This window comes from Carcharhinus amblyrhynchos, chromosome 11, assembly GCF_965287045.1.
Source record: "Carcharhinus amblyrhynchos chromosome 11, sCarAmb.v2.hapA, whole genome shotgun sequence".
NCBI classification, from domain to species: Eukaryota; Metazoa; Chordata; class Chondrichthyes; order Carcharhiniformes; family Carcharhinidae; genus Carcharhinus; species Carcharhinus amblyrhynchos.
The window spans coordinates 583,605-604,482 of NC_137334.1; the positions used below are offsets into that span (position 1 = coordinate 583,605).

Genomic DNA, 20,878 nt, shown 5'->3' on the forward strand with positions numbered 1-20,878 from the left:
ATGTTATATCATCAAGAAATGACAGCTATATCTCTGATTAATGTTATCTCAATCTCCCTTTCCATTGTTTCTTGTTCTATTGGGCAGATATGAAGTGTAACTGCACATCATTCGATTAGATAGACCTTGAGCGTTATCTGGGCTTACTTTAATCAAAACCTGTCATTTGTACACAGCTTTCCCTATATGACTGAGGTTCAGTTGCAGCTTATGTGATTTTTAAACTTGTGTGATTTTTAACCCTTTCATCCAGTTAATTAGTTTTACTCTGGATTGCCCATTGCCCTTTTTGATTATCATCATAAACCTTACTGTATAATGATCACTGTCACCGAAGTGTTCCCCCACTAACATTTGTCCTACAGGGAGGCCTTATGGTGCAGTGGTAGTACCCCTACTGCTGGACCAGAGGTTCAGGGTTTGAGTCCAATGCCAGAAGTTGCTAGCCACAGTAGGGATAATCAAAGAGGTTGAACAGGCTGATAATCAGCTTAGCAATCCTTTTTCCACTTCCCCTACTATTCCCCAAAGAGTAAAAAAAATACAGATACAAAGATACACTAAAGAAACAAACTTTATCTGCTCATCCATTTCATTTCCAAGAACCAGGTCCAACAGTGCATTCTTTCTTGTTAGACTGTACACATGCTGCTGTAGAAAATTTCCCTGAACACAATCTAGGAACTTTTACTCCTGTCCATCCTTTACATTATCACTGTTCTTTTTTAGATTTGGGTAATTAAAGTCCCCCATTAAAACTACTCTATAATGTTTGTGTCTTTCTCTAATTTTCCTGCAGATTTATTCTTCCACATCCTCCTCACTATTTGGCAGTCTACTGATTTTACGGGGCAATGTATTGGCACCCTTTCTTTTCCCTTGCTCTTGCCAAATTGATTCTGTCCTTGAACCCTCCAGGACATCTTCTTTCTCCAGCACTGCAGTGCTCTCCTTATCCAATACTGCCACCCCTCCTCCTTCCTTTTTATGTTTTCTGAACCCTGTGTACCCAGGAACATTTAGCACCCAGTCTTGCCCTTCCTTGTGCAAGATCCCAATTACCGCTAAAACATAATTCCACAACGTAGTCTGCATCTATATTACTGCCAAATAGTGAGGAGGATGTAGAAGAATAAATCTGCAGGAAAATTAGAGAAAGATACAAACATTTTAGAGTAGTTTTAATGGGGACTTTAATTACCCAAATGTAAATTAGGACAGTAATAATGTAAAGGGTGGAGAGCTGTAAAAGCTCCTAGACTGGATTCAGGGAAATTTTCTACAGCAGCATGTGTACAGTCCATGCATTCACATTCATGCACAGTATGATTTAGACATTATGGTCGGAATTTTACTGCCCTGCCTGCTACGGGAATCTGAGTGGGCGACTGGTGGACAATGGGAAGGTCTGTTGACCTTGGGTGGGATTTTATGGTTTCGAGATTAGCGAGGCTGTAATATCCCGCCCCATTACTTTTTCCTTTACTCCAACTTCACCTATTAACTTTCTGTTCTCTATATGAGTGTTTTCTGACCCTCCCTGTAATTTGTGCATCCTGGTACTCCTCTCTAATATTTCCTGTTGGTTCCCACACCCCTGCTGAGTCATATGTGGAAAGAAATCTGCCAACCTCACCCGGTCAAGCCTGCATGTGACTCCAGACCCAAGTCCATGGCCTAACAAGGCTGGTAAATAGCATTAGAGGGGTTTCCCACAGATGTCAGTGCAGACTTGAAGCATTGGAGAGCCTCTTCTATACTGTATGTTCTATATTTCTGGGTCATTCAGTTTAAGGGTGATTAGGGATGTGCAATGAGCGACAGATATCGGTATTGCCAGTGATGCACAAATCCCATGAAAGAATAAAAAAAAAGATATGGGTAATTAATTTTGGCCTTGCCTTGAATTAACAAAATTAAAACAATGGAAAAAAAAATCACCAACAAATTTGTTTTGGCCTGCTCCACACATATCTCCCAATGGATTAGTGTTATTAGTGATAGTGTAATACATTATTTATTGCAAAATCCCTTTTTTAAAATATGCAAGGAATAGAATTATGAAATGTTTTCAGTACTCTTGAAGTAACAATACATGTCAATTCCCTTCAGGTACCATTGCTGCAGCATTTGGATTTCAGTTTGACTTGAACTCGTTTCAAGCAATGGACAAAGAATGGGAAAGGGCTTAGTACATTGCTACATGAATAATCTCAGCAGTGCCAGAATTTTTATTATCAGCCTGCATGTCAGATCCATTGGATTTTACTGTAGGTTGAAGAAAATTGAAGAGTCCAAAGTATTTATGCATTGAAATTTGTGGTTGATGGAAGTTCTGCCTATCTGCATACTAAACACAGCTCAATCTGTGGAGTGCTTTGAACATCTGTTTTCTTTAAATAGTGTTGGAGTGTGTGTCAGTTGTCACTGCCTTCATGGCAAACATGGTTTTCCGGCAGACATTTTAGAATGTTCCAAAACAGTTTCACTGACAGTAAGTCAAATTCTCATTCAAATACATTACCTAAAGATTGAATTGGGTCTTTCCATTTACCCATTTGGTATGGAACAAAGTGAAGGTATATGACCTGCCAAACTCATAGTCTGAAACCTTTTGCCATTTTATTATTTACAATTTTGCCGCAGATGCACAGGCTTTTATTCACATTCATAATTTCAATTTTTTCCTATTCCTTATAACATTCCACTTAATTTACTGTACAATGTAATTGCCAAATGTTGTCTGCAAATTTAAGAGAAATCTCAGTAATTTAAAGCATTTTGACAGAACAAGATGAACTAAAAAAATAGAAATGTTTAAAACACGAATCTTCTCATTCAGAATCCCATGCTAATCAGCAAGCAAGGTTTGAAATAAAGAATAATTAATTCTGAAGCATTGTAAAAATTGTATTTCATGATATTAGTGGCACAAGATTGTTAAAGAGTCATGGAGGGGGACCAGCAGTTACTGGCAAAAGGTTGCTTTCATTGTTACGTAAAAATTGTCTGATTTTTTGATAATAATCATTCTACTGCTGTCTTTAAAATCAAAGCATGTTCAGTGAACAATCTTCTTTGGATAGCTTAATTTTGGAGACCACAAACCAGATAATCTCATAGAGCATCTTCCAATGAGTCCAAATTCACAATGTTGTGCCAGCCTTTTTAAGGATGTCACAAACTGAGCAATGCTTTCACCTTCCACTTGATCTCATCAGTGGAACCTGAAGCATGATGATCAGAGTAATGCTCTTCAAGTGTCTTTGTCAAGTCATTGTAAGTTTGGATCCTGGCTTTGCTGGATGAACCAAGCTCTGGAGCAAATTAAAGATTTTACTTCCTATTATGTTGAGAAAAGCTGGTACAAGCAACTCATTTTCAATTTTATTGGTTTGTACAAAGCACTGAAAATGATCTGCACAGGAACTTCATGATTCATTTTCTTCATTGAAAGGCCCCATGGTTCCTAATTGACCTGCCATTTCTCTTTCAGGCACTAGCAACTTGAGACTGTTCAGTATAATTTATTTTTCATTGTCTTCCTATTACTCCCCCTTCTCCTCAGAGTCCGTTTACTTAATGTATTTTTTTTTCAATAGCACACCAGTTGCACAGCAGAGCATTTTTTTCTTTTCAAATGTAACAGATACTGCCTGAAGTCTCATTCTCCTTTGATTGGAAAACTCCCACTTTTAAAACCACACATGGAGCTTTCTCGTACTCCTCTTCCAGCACTGGCACTTCAATCTTTAATCCTGTTGTTGCTTTTTCCCAAAGTTTGAGGAACCATAATTTTTTTTACTTAGGAACTTTTCTCAATGTTTTTGATGAAGCAAAACCCTGCCTCATCACCAATTTTCTTTTTGTAATGTCTGAACTATGTTAAAAAAGATGTGGTTTGCACACATAGATTCAAACTAACAACAACAGATTTCTTGAAGGAGCTGATACTGGTGCAGAGGATAAACTGAAACCAAGCATCAGCATGGGGGGACCAGGACAGGTTGTTGGTGATCTGGACACTTATAAACTTGAAGCTTCTGACCATTTCCACTTCATCCCCGTTGATGTAGATAGGGGCATATTCTCCACCAAGCTTAGTGAAATCGATGACAATCTCCTTCATTTTGTTGACATTGAGGGAGAGATCATTGTTGCTGTACTAGTTCACCAGATTCTCTATCGTATTCCTGTACTCTGTCTCGTCATTGTTCGAGATTCGACCCATGATGGTGGTGTCGTCAACAAATTTGAAAATCAAACTGGAGGAGAATTTGGCCACACAGTTAAAGGAATATAAGGAGTATAGTAGGGGGCTGAGAACACAGCATTGTGGGGCACCAGTGCTGAGGATGATTGTAGAGGAGGTGTTGTTGCCTGTCCTTACTGATTGTGGTCTGTGGGTTAGGAAGTTCAGGATCCAGTGGCAGGGTGGGGAGCCAAGGCCCAGGCCATAGAGTTTGGAAATGAGTTTCATAGGAAAAATGGTGTTGAAGATTGAGCTCTCGTCAATAAATACGAGTCTGACATCAGTGTCTTTGTTATCTAGGTGTTCTATGGTTGAGTGCAGGGCCAGGGAGATGCCGTCTGCTGAGGACCTGTTGTGGCAGTAAGTGAACTGTAGTGGATCCAAGCAGTCCAGGAGGCTGGAATTGATTCGTGCCATGACTAGCTTTCAAAGCACTTCATAATATTAGATGTCGGAGCTACCAGACGATAGTGCTGCTTGGCTTTTCTTTGGTACGGGGATGATGGTCATCTTCTTGAAGCAGATAGGGAGCTCAGATTGTTGTAAAGAGGGGTTAAAGATGTCTGTGAGTACCCCCGCCAGCTGATCTGAGTGCACAGATGAACTATAGATAACAAAAGAGTATAATTGTTTTGTATTTTGGCATGAAAGATTGGATCTTTTGAGAAAGCCCTGTGGTACTGTTGTGCTGCCTGGCAAATCTGAGATTTCCCTTCAGCCAAAGTTATTGTTTCATTGTTTTTGTACATCATGTTTGATTTTTCTATCTTTCAATAAACTAGTTTAGATAAATTCTGTTCCGCTTTTAAAATGGAGTCATTTTACCTTTGTGAAGTTTGCATTTTCAGAATTACTTTAGTTTTTTTAAAGCTATCCAGTCACCCAATCAAAATTACCCACTATAGTAGGGCGGCACAGTGGTTAGCGCTGCTGCCTCACAGTGCCAGGGACCCGATTCGATTCCCAGCTTTGATCACTGTCTGTGTGGAATTTGCACACTCTCCCCAAGTCTGCGTGGGTTTCCTCTGGGTGCTCCAGTTTTCTCCCACAGTCCAGAGATGCGCAAGTTAGGTGGATTGGCCGTGCTGAATTGCCCCTTAATGTCAAGGGGGACCAGCTAGGGCAAATTCATGGGGTTAAGGGGATGGGGCCTGGTTGAGATTGTGGTAGGTGCAGAATTGATGGGCTGAATGGCCTCTTTCCGCACAGTAGGATTCTGTGATTCTATGATACAGATCCTAACCATGTTAAACATTAACTCTGTGTCTCTCCCTACAGATGCTGCCAGATCTGCTGGATTTTTTTTCAGCATTTTCTGATTTTCTTTCAGATTTCCAGTTTGCGCAGTAGTGTGGTTTTCTCTTCATACTGACTTTGTGCAAAAGCGCTAATACAGTGCCTGATATCAAAAGAAGTATCAAATGTTGCATTGTTCTATCACTTTTCCACAGAGTTCACGTCGTGCTTCCCCTTATTCATCATTTTTGTTATTCAAATACGGAAGGTTAAAATATGCAATGGAAACTTTTTCATGGCATAAGGTCTCTTACAGTTAAGTGCTGGCAGCAAGACCTTTTTCTTAGCAACTCTTTAATTCATATAAAATTCCTGCTATTTTTGGAAAGTTCAGCCAAATACAAAGGTGAAATTTATTGAGAATAAGTATTTTAGGTTGACCACTTGGAGCAAACAATTCACTTCTACTCACTGTGATGTTAGTGTATCTTTAAGAGAGGTTTTTTTTAAAACGTGATTTCTGCAGCTCTTACAGCTTCAGAGATTTCTCAGCTCACAGCTTCAGTGAGGGCATTGTTTCTGGCTTGATTGGAAAAGTCCACTTATTGCTACTTAAGTGGCTTAAATGGGATTGTTTGCGTTTACTTTGGGATACAGTGCAGAGCTCACAGAGAAAGAAAATATTGGGCATGATCTTGTGACCTTTTCCCGTCTATCGTTTGACAAGGCGAGGTGGTAAGATTGGGTGAGCAGCGAAAAATCAGGTTTGCACCTGGTTTTCTTTGGAGTTTCTAACCTGAACCATAACATCACTGATTGGTTCCCTTCACCTACCCTGACAGTATTTCTGATCCGAGGGAGAACTGTCTGATATAAGCCAAGCTTCTCAAGATGGTTGTCAGTGCTCTTTATCTGATGTAGTTTCAAGACAAATTTTCAGAATACAAGCTCCAGGCCCTGAACCTCATCCACTGAAGGCATTTTTCAGGAAAGTGGACATACTTGATATGGACTAATCGCTCAATATGCATTGCCAATGGATGAAGCTTTACACTGGAAATGCACGCTGTAATATGTATCCAATTTGTTAATGTTATTAACCAGCAGAGGGCAGTCAAATGACATACGACAACATTACAAATCATTTTGCCAGCTCCTTTATAGTTTTAAATGAACAGTGACAGAGGGCGGGAGGGAACAAGTTTGAATTTCATGCCCCTTTGGACCCTTTTGTATATTTTACCTTAAACCTATGCAGTTTAATTTTAGACTCCCCTTCTTTTTTGAAAAGATAATAACTATCTATGTTAGCCATGCCCCTCATATTTTATCAACCTTTATAAGATCACCCCCAAGCCTCCTACACTCCAGAGAAAAGAGTCCCAGTCTATTCAGCCCCTCCTCATAACTCAAACCATCAACTCCTGATAGCATTAGTAAATCTTTTCTGCACTCTTTCTAGTTTAATAATATCCTTTCTATAATTGGGTGATCAGAACTGTACACAGTATTCCAATTGTGACCTTAGCAATGTCTTGTACAACTTCAACAAGACGTCCCAACTCCTGTATTCAATATTCTGAACAATGAAACCAAGTATTATCCAATACAATTTATTTTGTTTTTTCATGGGACATGGGCATCACTGAAATGGCCAACATTTGTTACCATTCCTATTGGTCCTTGAAAAGCTTTGTGATCTATTGTAGTCCATGTGCTGTAGGTACAACTACAGTGCTGTTAGGAAGGAAATTCCAAGATTTTGAGTCAGTGAAGATGAAGACACAGTCTTAGGATAGGGATTAGATGAGGAGAAATCAGTTTACTCAAAGGGTTGTGAACCTTTGGAATTCACTGTTTCAGAAGGTTATGGTTGCTCCATTGTTAAACACATTTAAGGATATGTTATGGGCAGGATTAACACAGCTCTAATTTCTGCTCTCACCACCTGTCCATAAACAAGAAAGTGTTTTGATTTGATTCCACTTTTATGAACAGTGGCATGCTTCCCACCTCAATTGGTGTGACCCAATTTCTAATAATCACCTCAAAGCAAACTTGAGATGGGATGAACTAAAAAGGTTAGTTGATTTGCATACTCAAAATGTAGGATCAGAACAACAATGTTTCCTCCTTTACATTCATATAGTAAAAGAGGGATAGAGAAAATAAAGATTTACAGTGCAAAGCTCACAGAGAAAGAAAATATTGGGCATGATTATACGTCTGTGGCTGTGTGGCCAAGTTCCACTCCAACTCAATTTTCAAGTTTGCTGATGACATCACCGTAGTGGGTCAGATTTCATGAGATGGCGTACAGGAATGAGATAGAGAATCTGGTGAACTAGTGTGACGACAATAATCTCTCCCTCAATGTCAACAAATTGAAGGAGATAATCCATCAACTTCAGGACGCATAGCGGATGACATGCCCCTGTCTACACCAATGGGGACAAAGTAGAAATGATCACGAGCTTCAAGCTTTTAGGTGTCCAAACATAGCTCCATTGAGCCCACTCCACCATTCATTACGATCATGGCTGATCGTCCAACTCAATAGCATAATCCACCTTTCTCCCCATAACCATAATACATTCAAGTTGGTTGGTACGTGACCTCAGATTTTTGTATCTTTTTCCTGACAGAAGAAGGTGGAAGAGAGTATGTCCGGCGTGTGTGAGATCCTTAATTATGCTTCTCTGAGGCAGCAGGAAGCGTTAACAGTGTCAGTGGATGGGAGGCTGGTTTATGTGATGGACTGGGCTTCATTCACAACCCTTTGTAGCTTCTTGCAGTCTTGGGCAGAGCAGGAGCCCATACCAAGCTGTGATACAACCATCTGTAAAAGTTGGTGAGAGTCGTAGCTGACATGCCAAATTTCCTTGGTCTTCTGAGAAAGTAGAGACATTGATGGAGCTTTCTTATCTATTGTTTTTGCATGGGGGGACCAGGACAGGTTGTTGATGATCTGGATACCTAAAAGCTTGAAGCTCTCAACCATTTTTACTTCGTCCCTATTGATGTAGACAGCAGTATGTTCTCCACTAGAAGCTCAGAATGACTTAGAATCCCTACAGTACAGAAAGAGGCCATTCAGCCCATCGAGTCTGCAACGACCACAATCCCAACCAGGCCCTACCTCCATATCCCTATGTATTTACCCACTAATCTCTCTAATATATGCATCCCAGGACAAAAGGACAATTTTAGCATGATCAATCAACCTAACCCGCACATCTTTGGACTGTGGGAGAAAACCGGAGCACCCGAAGGAAACCCACACAGACACGAGGAGAATGTGCAAGCTCCACACAAACAGTGACCCAAGCTGGGAATCGAACCCAGATTCCTGGAGCTGTGAAGCAGCAGTGCTAACCACTGTGCTACTGTGCTGCCCAAGCTGAAGTCAATTTGTTTGACATTGAGGGAGTCATTTTGTTGACATTGAGGGAGAGATTATTGTGGTCAGATTAGTTCACCACATTCTCTATCTGATTCCTGTACTCTGTAGTCATTGTTTGAGATCCGACCCACTACAGTGGTGACATCAGCAAACTTGAAAATTGAGTTGGAGGGGAATTTGGCCAAACAGTCATAGGTGTATAAGGAGTACAGTAGGGGACTGAGAACAGTAATAAGTCGCAGAGGATGGAGTCAAGCCTTAGGCCACTGAGATTGGAGATGAGTTTCGTAGGAGTAATGGTGTTGAAGACTGGGCTGTACTCAATAAATAAGAGTCTTACATAGGTGTCAGAGGTGAGGTAGTGATCTGGGGGGAAACTCTGCATGGAAATTGGTGATCTGCCGGGAAGGGGGAATTCTGCGTGGGTAGTGATGGGCAGGGAAAGGGTGCTCAGCAAGGGGGCTGGTGATTGGTGAAAAAGGTGGAACTGCACAATGATGGCTCAGCACTGGCTTCACCGGCAAGCTTGGGCTCTGCATCCCTCCCCATAGCCCCAGCTTCCCACTTACTGATGAGAATCGCATCTGGGCTCTTTTTTTGTACTAGGTGTCATAAAATTGCGACTCGCGGCTAGCTGAAAAACATGGTGCAATTCTCTCACTTGTTCAACATTTAGAAATTTTCTCATAAGATTGTGCCCGTTGATTCACATGGATTCTAGAGTTCAGAATCAAGATCCAATTACACAATGTGTGAGCTGAAAACCAGTACCAAATAATGCATTTGTCCGGTGGTCCATAGAATCCATAGGATCCCTACAGTGCAGAAAGAGGCCATTTGGCCCACTGAGTCTGCACCGACCACAACCTCACCCAAAACCTATTCCCATAACTCCACATATTTACTCTGCTAATCCTCCCTGACACTAGGGTCCATTTGGCATGGTCAATCAACCTAACACGCTAATCTTTGGACTGTTGGAGGAAACCGGAGCACTCAGAGAAAACCCATGCAGACACAGAGAGGACATACAAACTCCACACAGACAGTAACCCAAGACCAGAGTTGAACCCGGTCCCTGGCGCTGTGAGGCAGCAGTGCTAACCACTGTCCCACTGTGCCACCCTTGCTGCACTCCCTCTGGTGTCCTCGTCACATGATAAAACATAGAAACTAGAAACAAGAGTAGGCCACTGGCCCTTCAGGCCTGCTCCACCATTCATCTAGATCATGGCTGCTCATTAAATTAAATATCCTGATCCCCCCCTTCCCTATCCCTATACGCAAATCCTCTTGCTATGAAGACCAACATACCATTTGCCTTCTTTATTGCCTGCTGTACCTGCGTGCTTACTTTCAGGGACTGATGCCCGAGGACTCCAAGGTCTCGCTGAGTATCCACCTCTCTCAATTTGCACCCATTCAAGTAATCTGTCTTCCAATTATTTCTACCAAAGTGGATAACCTCACATTTATCCACATTATACTGCAACTGCCATGCAGATGCCCACAAACTCAGCCTGTCCAAATCATGCTGAAAAATCTCTCTATCCTCCTCACAGCTCGCTCTTCAATCAACTTTGTATCATCTGCAATTTTGAAGATAACACATTCAGTTCCCTCTTCCAAATCACTCAGATCCCTACACAGATCCCTGCAGAACTCCACTAGTCACTGACTGCCAATCAGAAAAAGACCCAATTATGCCAACTCTTTGCTTCGTATCTGCTAACCAGCTTTCTATCCATCTCAAGACATTACCTGCAATACCATATGCTTTAACTTTACACAGTCTGTTACGTGAGACCTTGTAGAAAGCCTTCTGAAAGTCTAAATAAACCACATCCACTTGTTCTCCTCAGTTAGTTCTACAAGTTACATCCTCAAATGATAAACATGCAGAGATAAATCAGTCTTGTGGGTAATGTTACAGAATCTCCAGTAGAGGTAGTGTAGATGGAGCCAAGTATTCAACTTGGGCCAGAGTTCCTTGTCTGTGAAGCTCCTTGTTAGATGGTAAAGTAGAAGATTGAATTTGCAGTATAGCACGGCAATATTACTGCTCCCAAAAACCAGAGGTTTCTGTCACATGACTCCCAGGTACTATCTTTAACCAAAGGTGTTCATCTCTTGTTTCGGTTCCTCAACTTAGAATCCTAAAAAATCCTACAGTGCAGAAGGAGGCCATTTGGCCCATTGAGTTTGCATCAACAACAATCCTACCCAATGCCCTATCCCCACAACCCCACACTTTTACCCCACCAATCCCTCTAACTCACGCATCCCAGGACACTAATGGGCAATTTAACATGGCCAATCAATCTAACCCACACATCTGCGGACTGTAGGAGGAAACCGGAGCACCTGGAGGAAACCCACACCAACACAGGGAGAGCGTGCAAACTCCACACAGACAGTGATCCCAAGCTGAGAATCGAACCCTGATCCCTGAAGCTGTGAGGCAGCAGTGCTAATCACTGTGCCACCATGCTGCTTGTTAAATATATCGACCATTAAGTATTGAAAGTAATGGTTCAGGGTCCTTTGTCCTAACGGACAAGTTGACCCCAGTTGGCCATTTGAGTTATGAAATATATAATGCAAACAGTTGGGGTCCCAACTTCCCAAGGGCAGCGTGGTATTACAGTGGTTAGCACTGCTGCCTCACAGCTCCAGGGACCTGGATTCGACTACCAGCTTGGGTCACTGTCTGTGTGGAGTTCGCACATTCTCCCCAAGTCTGCATGGGTTTCCTTCAGGTGCTCCAGTTCCTCCTACAGTCCAAAGATATGCCGGATAGGTTGATTGGCCATGCTAAATTGACCCTAGTGTCAGGGAATTAGCACGGTAAATATGGGCAGGGGTGGTGGGGAGGTTACAGGAATAGTGTCTGGGTGGGATTGTGGTCAGTGCTGACTCGATGGGCCGAATGGCCTCCTTCTGCACTGTATGATTCTATGATTCTGTGAATGGGATGGGAATAGAGTGATATAATTCCGGAAAGGTAGGGGGTTTTCATTTAGATGGGCAGCATGATTTGTGCAGACTTGGGGGATGGAAGGATTAGTTCCTGTGCTGTAAGATTCTTTGTTCTTTGTTCATAGAGTCTTACAGTGCAGAAAAAGGCCCTTCATCCTCTTGAGTTTGCACTGACAATATTGGCCAGTAAAGTCACACTAATCCCATTTTCCAGGACATGTCCCTTATCCTTGAATATTCTGATGCTTCAACTTCTCATCCAAATATTTTTTAAAGGTTGTAAGATTTCCAGCCTCCATTATCTTCCCAGCCTGCACATTTCAGGTTCCCATCACCTCTGAGTGAATAATTGTTTTCTCAAACCCTCTCTGAATCTCCTGCCCCTTACCCTAACACTATCTTCCCCTTGTGACTGACCTCTCAACCAAGAGGAACAGCTGTTTCCTTTTCACCCTGATCATAACCCTCGTAATCTTATACACCTTAATCATGCCACCCCTCCCCCTTACCCCCAGCCTTCTCTGCTCTCAAAGAAACAATCCTGTCTCTCTTATATCTTAAATGCTCCATCCCAGGCAAGACCCTGATGAACCACCTCTGTACCCTCTCTGGTGCAATCACATCCTTGCTATAATAAGGTAACAAGAACTGTAGATTGAAGCCTAACCAACATTCTGTATAGCTCCAACATTACTCCTTGTCATGTCTGATAAAAGCAAGTGACCCATATGCCTTTTTAACTAACCTATTCATCTGTTTTGCTGTCTTCGGGGATCTGCAAATAATTACTCCAAGATCCCTCTGTTCTCTGAGGTTCAGACTGTCCTTCCATTCATTAAATACTCTCTTGTCTTGTTATTTCTTCCAAAGTACATAATTTCGCACTTATCAGGGTTAAATACCATCTGCCACTGCTCTGCCCATCTGACAAACCCATCTATATCTTCTTGTAACTTACAACATTTTTCTTCACTATTAACCACCCCACCAATCTTGGTGTCATCTGTAAATTTGCTTATTATTGCCCCCACAATGTCATCTATATCTTTATGTATATAACAAAGAATAAGGGACCCAGCACTGAAATGTGGGGTACACCACTGGACACTGCCCTTCAGTCACTCAATCAGCCTTCTGCCACCATTCTTTGTGTCCTATTACTAAGCCAGTTTTAGATTCATCTTGCCAAGTTTCCCTGAATTCCTTGTGCTTCAATCTTCTTAGTCAGTCTCCCATGCGGGACCTTGCCAAAAGCTTTGTTAAAATCCATATAGAATCATTGAGTCCCAACAGTGCAGAATGAAGCCATTCAGCCCATCGAGCCTGTACTGACAACAATCCCAACGAAGTTCCATCACCGTAACTTCATGCATTCACTCCACTAATTCCCCTGACACTGAGGGACAATTTATCATGGCCAATCAACCTAATGCACACATCTTTGGACTGTGGGAGGAAACGAGCATTGGGAGGAAACCTACGCAGACATGGAGAGATTGCCAATGTTTGGGCGGCACGGTAGCACAGTGGTTGGCACTGCTGCTTCACAGATCCAGGAATCTGGATTCAATTCCCGGTTGGGTCACTGTGTGAAGTTTGCACATTCTCCTCATGTCTGTGTGGGTTTCCTCTGGGTGCTCCGGTTTCCTCCCACAGTCCAAAGATGTGCGGGTTAGGTTGATTATTTATGCTAAAAATTGCCCCTTAGTGTCCTGAGATTCGTAGGTTAGATGGATTAGCAGGTAAATATATAGGAATATGGGGGTAGGGCCTGGATGGGATTGTGGTCAGTGCAGACTCGATGGGCCAATTGGCCTCTTTCTGCACTGTGGGGTTTCTATGAATTGTGCAAACTCCACACAGGTAATGACCCAAGGCTGGAATTGAACCCAAATCCCTGGAGCTGAGGGGCAGCAGTACTAGCCACCATGCCACCCCATATAAACTATATCAACTTCTGTCATCCAAATACTTGATCACATTTTTGGAAAGTTGTGTCAGATTTGTTTGCCATGACCTCCCTCTGACAAAGCCGGTCTGACTGTCCCTAATTAACCCATGCCTTTCCAAGTGGAGATTAATTCTCTTCTTCAGTACTTTCTCCAATAGTTTCCCTGCCACTGGTGTGAGACTCACCGGTCTGAAAAAAGGAAATCTCAGAAGGTGCATTGCCCCATTATTCCCTGCCAGTGCAGGTACCAACACATGCTTGGGTGGTCAAGCACGGTTAGTAATGGTGTCACGATCTAACAATCATAGTACAGCCATGCCTAAGTTGCTGATGGAGGCAGTGACATAAAGATTATTCACACTTGGATGCTAGGGGGGAGGGGGGGGCGTGGTGGTGCTAGTAATGTTATCTAGGGTGATCAACGAGGTGACAGACGCTACAGTGTGAGGTACAGGAAAATCTGGCAGAACATCCAGAGACTATCTGCACCCATGTATAGAAGATGGAGGAATCCATCCATTCCATGATTGAAGGTATTATTTTATTCTGTGTGAACGTGGCTTCCTTCATTGAGAGATTGCTGCCCCTTATGGAGAGCCATATCCAGCTAACCACTCAGAGATACTAAACATGTGTGAACTTGTTTGTCATCACTACATCCATGATTGAACTACGGAGCAGACTTGATGGGCCGACTGACCTAATCCTGCTCCTACGTCTTATGGTCTTTTTCTAGGTAATAAGTGACAAGTAAAAGACATTATTTTAACCTGAAGTTTTACAAAAACAGTTTATATTTATTATTACTTTTTACAAAGAAGTAAAATTAATTTGTTTTTTGGCTTGGGCTGTTTTCTGACTTCATTTTTTTTCCTGAAAAACATAACATAAGAACATAAGAAATAGGAGCAGGAGTAGGCCATCTAGCCCTTCGAGCCTGCCCTGCCATTCAATAAGATCATGGCTGATCTGTCGTGGCTCAGTTCCACTTTCCCGCCCTCTCCCCATAACCCTTAATCCCCTCTCTTATCAAAAACCCATCAACCCGCGTCTTAAAAATATTTAGCGAGGCAGCCTCCACCACTTCAACGGGCAGAGAATTCCAGAGATTCACCACCCTTTGAGTGAAGAAGTTCCTCTTCAACTCCGTTCTAAACCGCTCCCCCTTTATCTTGAGGCTGTGCCCCCTAGTCCTACTGTCCTTTTTGAGCGGGAAGAGTCTCTCCACCTCTATCCTATCCATCCCATTCATCATCTTATACGTCTCAATGAGATCTCCCCTCATTCTTCTAAACCCTAATGAGTACAAGCCCAGTTTATTCAGCCTCTCCTCATAGCTCAACCCCCTCAACTCCGGTATCAGCCTAGTAAACCTCCTCTGCACTCCCTCCAAGGCCAAAATATACAACAGAAGTGAGTAGATCAGTACATTTCCAAGGATTGTTGTATTGATAACTCCAGACACACAGATAACTCCTGAATGCCTGTAACATCATGATTCGTAAATTGCTGCAAAAGAAGGAACTGCCCATTAACTAACCCCGGAGCACCATCTGGAGGCGCTTTTCTCGCACACAGAACTGTGTAACACAGCTCGAGGAATTCTCAGTAACAAAGCTCCATAAGACAGGCGAATTGTAGGTACACGGTTTTTACTTTTCCCTGTTTGATAGAAATTACGCTCTTTACATGCTTTTTTCTCAATAATAATCGTAATATTTTCTACATTTAAAATCATTGCAAACGCTCATAAACGAGGATCCAATGTATTGTTTACGGTATAAAGTTGTGGAACTCCTGACTTGAGCAGACAGAATGTGAGGACTGTGATTAAGGACTGGAGCAGTTCTGGGTGAGATTAAATTCCCTATTGATTCCAGCACTGTTTGAAGCATGTTTCTGTTCAATCCGCCTCAGAAATGGTTATGTTGAAACTGCAGGTAAATTGGTGTCTTGTGGAAAGTACTATTTCTCCGTTCCTCGGTGAGTCAGTGTTTCATTTGCAGATGTTAGCAGTGGAGGCTCAGTGAGTGATTCACCTGCGGCACATTCAGCCACTAAACACTGGCGCTACTTTCAGCCAATGCACTGGTTTCAGATTAGACTGTGTACACTGAGAAAAATATTGCTGGAGGTCTTCATATTATATTTAAATAATCAATTGAAAATCGAGCATTGCAACGAATTAACTTGTCAAAGTCTATCAGACTTTCGTTACAAAAATGCCAAATCGAAAAGGTACTTGTCTCGAAAATTCCGATGTTTTCTCATAAATTTTCTTCACTCAGAATTAAAAGGCGTTGCATCCTTTTTTATAACTTTCCCGTTTGCTTTCAGAATAAAGTTGGGTTGTGAATCTTGGGAAAGTGCCTGACCTCTTGTTTACCCGTGGGTGGGTGTGCAAGCACCCTAACTTCCCCGGGAGATTTCTTGTTTTCCAGCAGGAATCATTGAATTTTGTTCAGGAACTGGCATCAATTTTATCCCTCACTAACCCAAGGCCACTTGAAGCATTCCTGCTGCTGAACTCAGCTGGATGGACTGTGGGTTCGGCCGCTGGAGGCATTGGCCCAATTTTCCCATCAAGTTGCACCTGTTTTCAGGTGTGAAAACTTGGTAAAGTCGGGCATGAGGGGGGAGTAGCACTATCTGTGCCCACTTCCGTGCTGGTTCACCCTTTACCAAGGGAGGTGGGTCAGATGGCTCTGACTCAGATTGGGGGTGGGGGTAGCAGGGCGGGCAGCAGGAGGGGGAAAGGGGGGTCTGCTGCCACTCTGCGTGTGATCGTGGGGGGAAGGGAGGAGGGACCCACGATTGGTCTGGGTGGCAGGGGTGTGTGAAGATAAGAGGGATAGTTATGTTGTGGTGATGGAGCAACGTCAGTGGAGCCAGGGAGGAGGCACTATCCGGCTGTGGAGTGATGGGACAAGGCAGCATTTCTCTTTTTCTGCACATGTGCAGTTGGAGGTAGCAGTCGGAGCTGCGGGGTTGTTATAAGCCTCTCCCACAGCAGCGTGATTCAGAATTGCTGCTATTTTTTCAGGCAAAGTGCATATGGGGGTGCCTGAGAACGGAACTAGAGGTCGGATCTAAAACACTCCCAGTTTCAAGTCTGCCCAGCACTTTGAATCAAAATGGTAAAATAGGATCCATTATCTCAGTCTGTTACAATACAATGTGGAAACAAGTAGTTTGGCCCTGGAGGTCCAAGCTGGTGTTTTAAGTTCCACATGAGCTTTCTATTGTCCCTCTTAATTTAACCCTACCAGCACACTCTTCTGTTCCTTTCTCCCTCTGGCATTTATCTAATTTCCTTCCAAATGCATCTGCGCTATTCAATTTCCCCATGTGGTTGGGGAGTTCCACATTCTCCTGAATTTTCTTTTAGATTTTTTAAATGAAAATGTTGTATTTATGCGTCCTGCTGCGCTTTGGCTCCAATCTTCCAAAGTTTTCTGTATCCTGTCAGAACAGTATTTCTGATGCTGGTTGAATTAGATACGGATTAGTGCAGGGTCGGTCCAGTGAGTGGAAGGAAGTGTTCCTTTTATGACGCTAAGCTACCAATCTTTTTGGCCAGCCAAGTAAAATAAATCAAGTGAATGAGGGGACAAATTAAAAGGAGCAGCTCCCAAAGGAAGGGAACCACCCAAAACAAAATGGAAAGGAAACTTAAAACCTCAAATCCGGGTGCCCTGGTTTCCTCCACATTCTGAAAGACGTGCTGGTTAGGTGCATTGACTGAACAGGTGCCAGATTGTGGCGACTAGGGGAATTTCACAGTAACTTCATTGCAGTGTTAATGTCAACCTTACTTGTGACTTAATAAATAAACTGTAAATTTTAATTGGTGGGTGGGTGAATGAATTGGAGTTTATGCCAGCAAATTGTTAGGCTGCTCCCTTCACTGCATAATGCCAGGTTGGCAGCCTGCCCGTCATTTTGAAATCACTTGCGAGCTATTGAACTTGTCAAGAACCGAAAGGCCTGCTGCCTGAATCATGGCCAAATATAGCAGGAAATTCTGTGGTGAAGATCAGAATGTCTCTGTGTTTTTCAGCTTTCTGACCCTTCACTAAAACTTTAAAGAGAGATTCAGAGAGGAGGGGACTCTAAACTGGAAGCTGTGACTGATCCCTATCTGCAGTCCTGATAGGTGTGGAGCTCCCCTTTCCACCTCGATCTTTGTTCTCATCAGACAGCTTCTAAATGACCATCTGATGCTCAGTTGGATGAATTGTAACAGCAAGAACAAGCTGGTGGCTCAGTTTCCATTCCACCTCCCTCATCCTGCAGAAAAAACATAAAATCCAGCCGGAGGAGTGGGGAATTGGGTGGGGTCAGGGTGGGGGGCGATGGTGAGAGAATGTGGTTGGATTGGGGGAGTTAGCTGTGGTGATCAGTTCAGTTACACTGGCTAATATTTGTGATAGATGGAGGTTCTGACAGGTTCTGTGTACCTGACCCAAGCCTTTCACCCTGAGTTTAGTGTCAGATTTTTTTGCCCCAAGCTGTACAAATCAGCACGTTGTAAGTTTCAATGTCCCGGGATTTCTGTGTGTGCCAGAACTTCCACGAGGCCCTGACATGTAGCATAGGTGTTAAGATTTTTCTACTCTGGACAGCTGAGGATTTAGGCCCTTGTCTTTGTTGAAAGAAACTATATGTTGAATTTTACAAGCCATTTGGGGTTGGGCTAAGAGATGGGAAGGCTGTTAGGATGGTGAATTATCCGGTTGTGGAGTGATGTCACAAGGGGGTGGTTCTCTTTTTCTGCACATGCGCAGTTGGAGGTACCAGTCGGAGCTGCAGTGATTGGGGTGTGATAAGCCCCGCCCACAGCAGCGTGATTCAGAATTGCTGCTATTTTTTCAGGCAGAGTGCATACGGGGGTGCCTGAGAACGGAACTAAAAGTCGGATCTAAAACACTCAAGTCTGCCCAACACTTTGAATTAAAATGGTAAAATAGGGCCCATTATCTCAGTCTGTTACAATGTGGAATGTATTGGCAGAATGGCTGGCAGGTCCAATATCTTCACACCATAATACCATTTTGATAGGCATCTGGGAACATAATTGAACCAATTAAGCTCCCAATTAAAGGCTTTCTCCCACTTTGGCTGCGATATTGTCAATGATGAGGTTTGGATTGGGGGAATACTGCTGCAGTTTGAGGAGCTTCCTTGGCTCCAAGGAGGGGTTATCCTTTTTGGGCATTTCATGACCCACATTAGTGGCCATCCCTAAAGCAACAGCACTCGTTGCCATCAATGACCCCCTCTCCCCTTCACCTTGATCGCCCAGACCCGCCAACCTGGTTCAGCATACCCAGTCCTAACTGCCTTGTCTTGGAGGATGCACTGCCGTAGATGGGCAGCCATTGCTAACAATGCTGTTACTGAACTACTAGCACCTGATTGGCTATCCACCCAGGAGTTAATAGTTAACCTTAATAGGGTTGGCAGCCTTGCAATCAGTTAGTTAATTGGCCATCAGCAAGAAGATATCTTTCAGTGCCATTTGGGTAAAATTCAACTCTAACTCTTCCCCAGAATACTTGGATATTCCAAGAATGCTGGTGAGAAGAATGTTATTTACAGCTCAACTCCTGTGAAACGTTTTACCAATTTGTTCAATAGCCTTAATATAAAACTTTGCAAACTGACACCATGTGAAGAATTTAGGACCACACCCAATCCACAGCTTTCTATACATTTCGAGTAATGAAAGGTCCTTGCAAATTCTGGCCACTACCCAAATTTTCAGTATGTGCACCAGACACGTTCAAGCAAGTAAAAATGTACCCTCATATTGCAACATCTGTTCAGATTGGAATTCTCAGATATATTAGGTGCCATATCAAATGCCTCCGCCCACTCCTCTTTTCAGTCTTTCGTTTCAACATTTACTTGTCTTTTTTATTGCTATTGATAAAATCCTAGATTAGAAAAATGATTCTGAACACTTTTCTATATATAAAAAACAGTCTCTCACCTTGAGAGATCTGCTCACCTCACCATTCAGAGTCTAGAACCATAAAACCATTCAGTTCAGAAGGAGACTATTTGGCCATCAAACCTGCAATGACTGTCTGAAAGTGCATATTGCACAGGCTGCAGCACCCCCACCACCGTCACAGTCATCAGTACATCTACTCTCCCTTTTGCCACCTGTTTAACCCTGTTAGAATTTACAAGTTTCTAGGAGATCCCCTCTCAGTCTTCTAAACCCCAGTGAATATAATTCTAACCAACTTAATCTCTCCTCATACGACAGACCTGCCATCCCAGGAATCAGCCTGCACTGTACTCCCTCTATAGCAAGGACATCCTTCCTCAGATAAGGACACCAAAATTGCATAGAGTACTCCAGATGTGGCCTCACCAATACCCTACAATTATAGCAAAACATCCCTATTCCTCTACTCAAATCCTGTCATTATGAAGACCAACATACCATTTGCCTTCTTTACTGCCTGCTGTACCTGCTTACTTTCAGCAACTGATGCATGAGGACTCCAAGGTCTCGTTGAGTATCCACCTCTCTCAATTTACAACCATTCAAGTAATCTATCCTCCTATTATTGCTACCAAAGTAGATAACCTCACATTTGTCCCATATTAAACTGCATCTGCCATGCAGATGCCCACATACTCAGCCTGTCCAAATTATGCTGAAGCATCTCTGCATCCGCCTTACAGCTCACCCTCCCACCCAACTTTGTATTATCTGCAATTTGGAGATAATTTGGTTGCAATTTGGGAGGCATGCCTTACGAGGATAGGTTGAGAGAGCTCAGTCTTTTCTCGGAGAGACAAAGGATGAGGGGTGACCTGATGGAGGTGTATAAGATGATGAGAGGTATTGATCGAGTGGATTCTCAGAGGCTTTTGCCCAGGGCTGAAATGGTTGCCACAAGAGGACACAGGTTTAGGGCGCTGGGGAATAGGTATAGAGGAGATGTCAGGGCTAAGTTTTTCACTCAGAGGGTGGTGGGTGAGTGGAATCGGCTGCCGGCAGTGGTTGTGGAGGCAGATTCGATAGGGTCTTTTAAGA

General features: G+C 42.9%; 1 protein-coding gene across 1 annotated transcript in view; it reads left to right on the top strand.

Moving 5' to 3' along the window:
* The window catches only part of LOC145349812 (atypical chemokine receptor 3-like), a 46,009-nt gene that overhangs the window by 15,095 nt on the left and 10,036 nt on the right, over nucleotides 1–20,878 (top strand). Inside the window, exon 2 of the mRNA XM_080198358.1 lies at nucleotides 15,233–15,462. The gene's annotated coding sequence lies outside the window, so the exon portion shown is untranslated. The remainder of the gene's footprint in view (nucleotides 1–15,232; nucleotides 15,463–20,878) is intronic.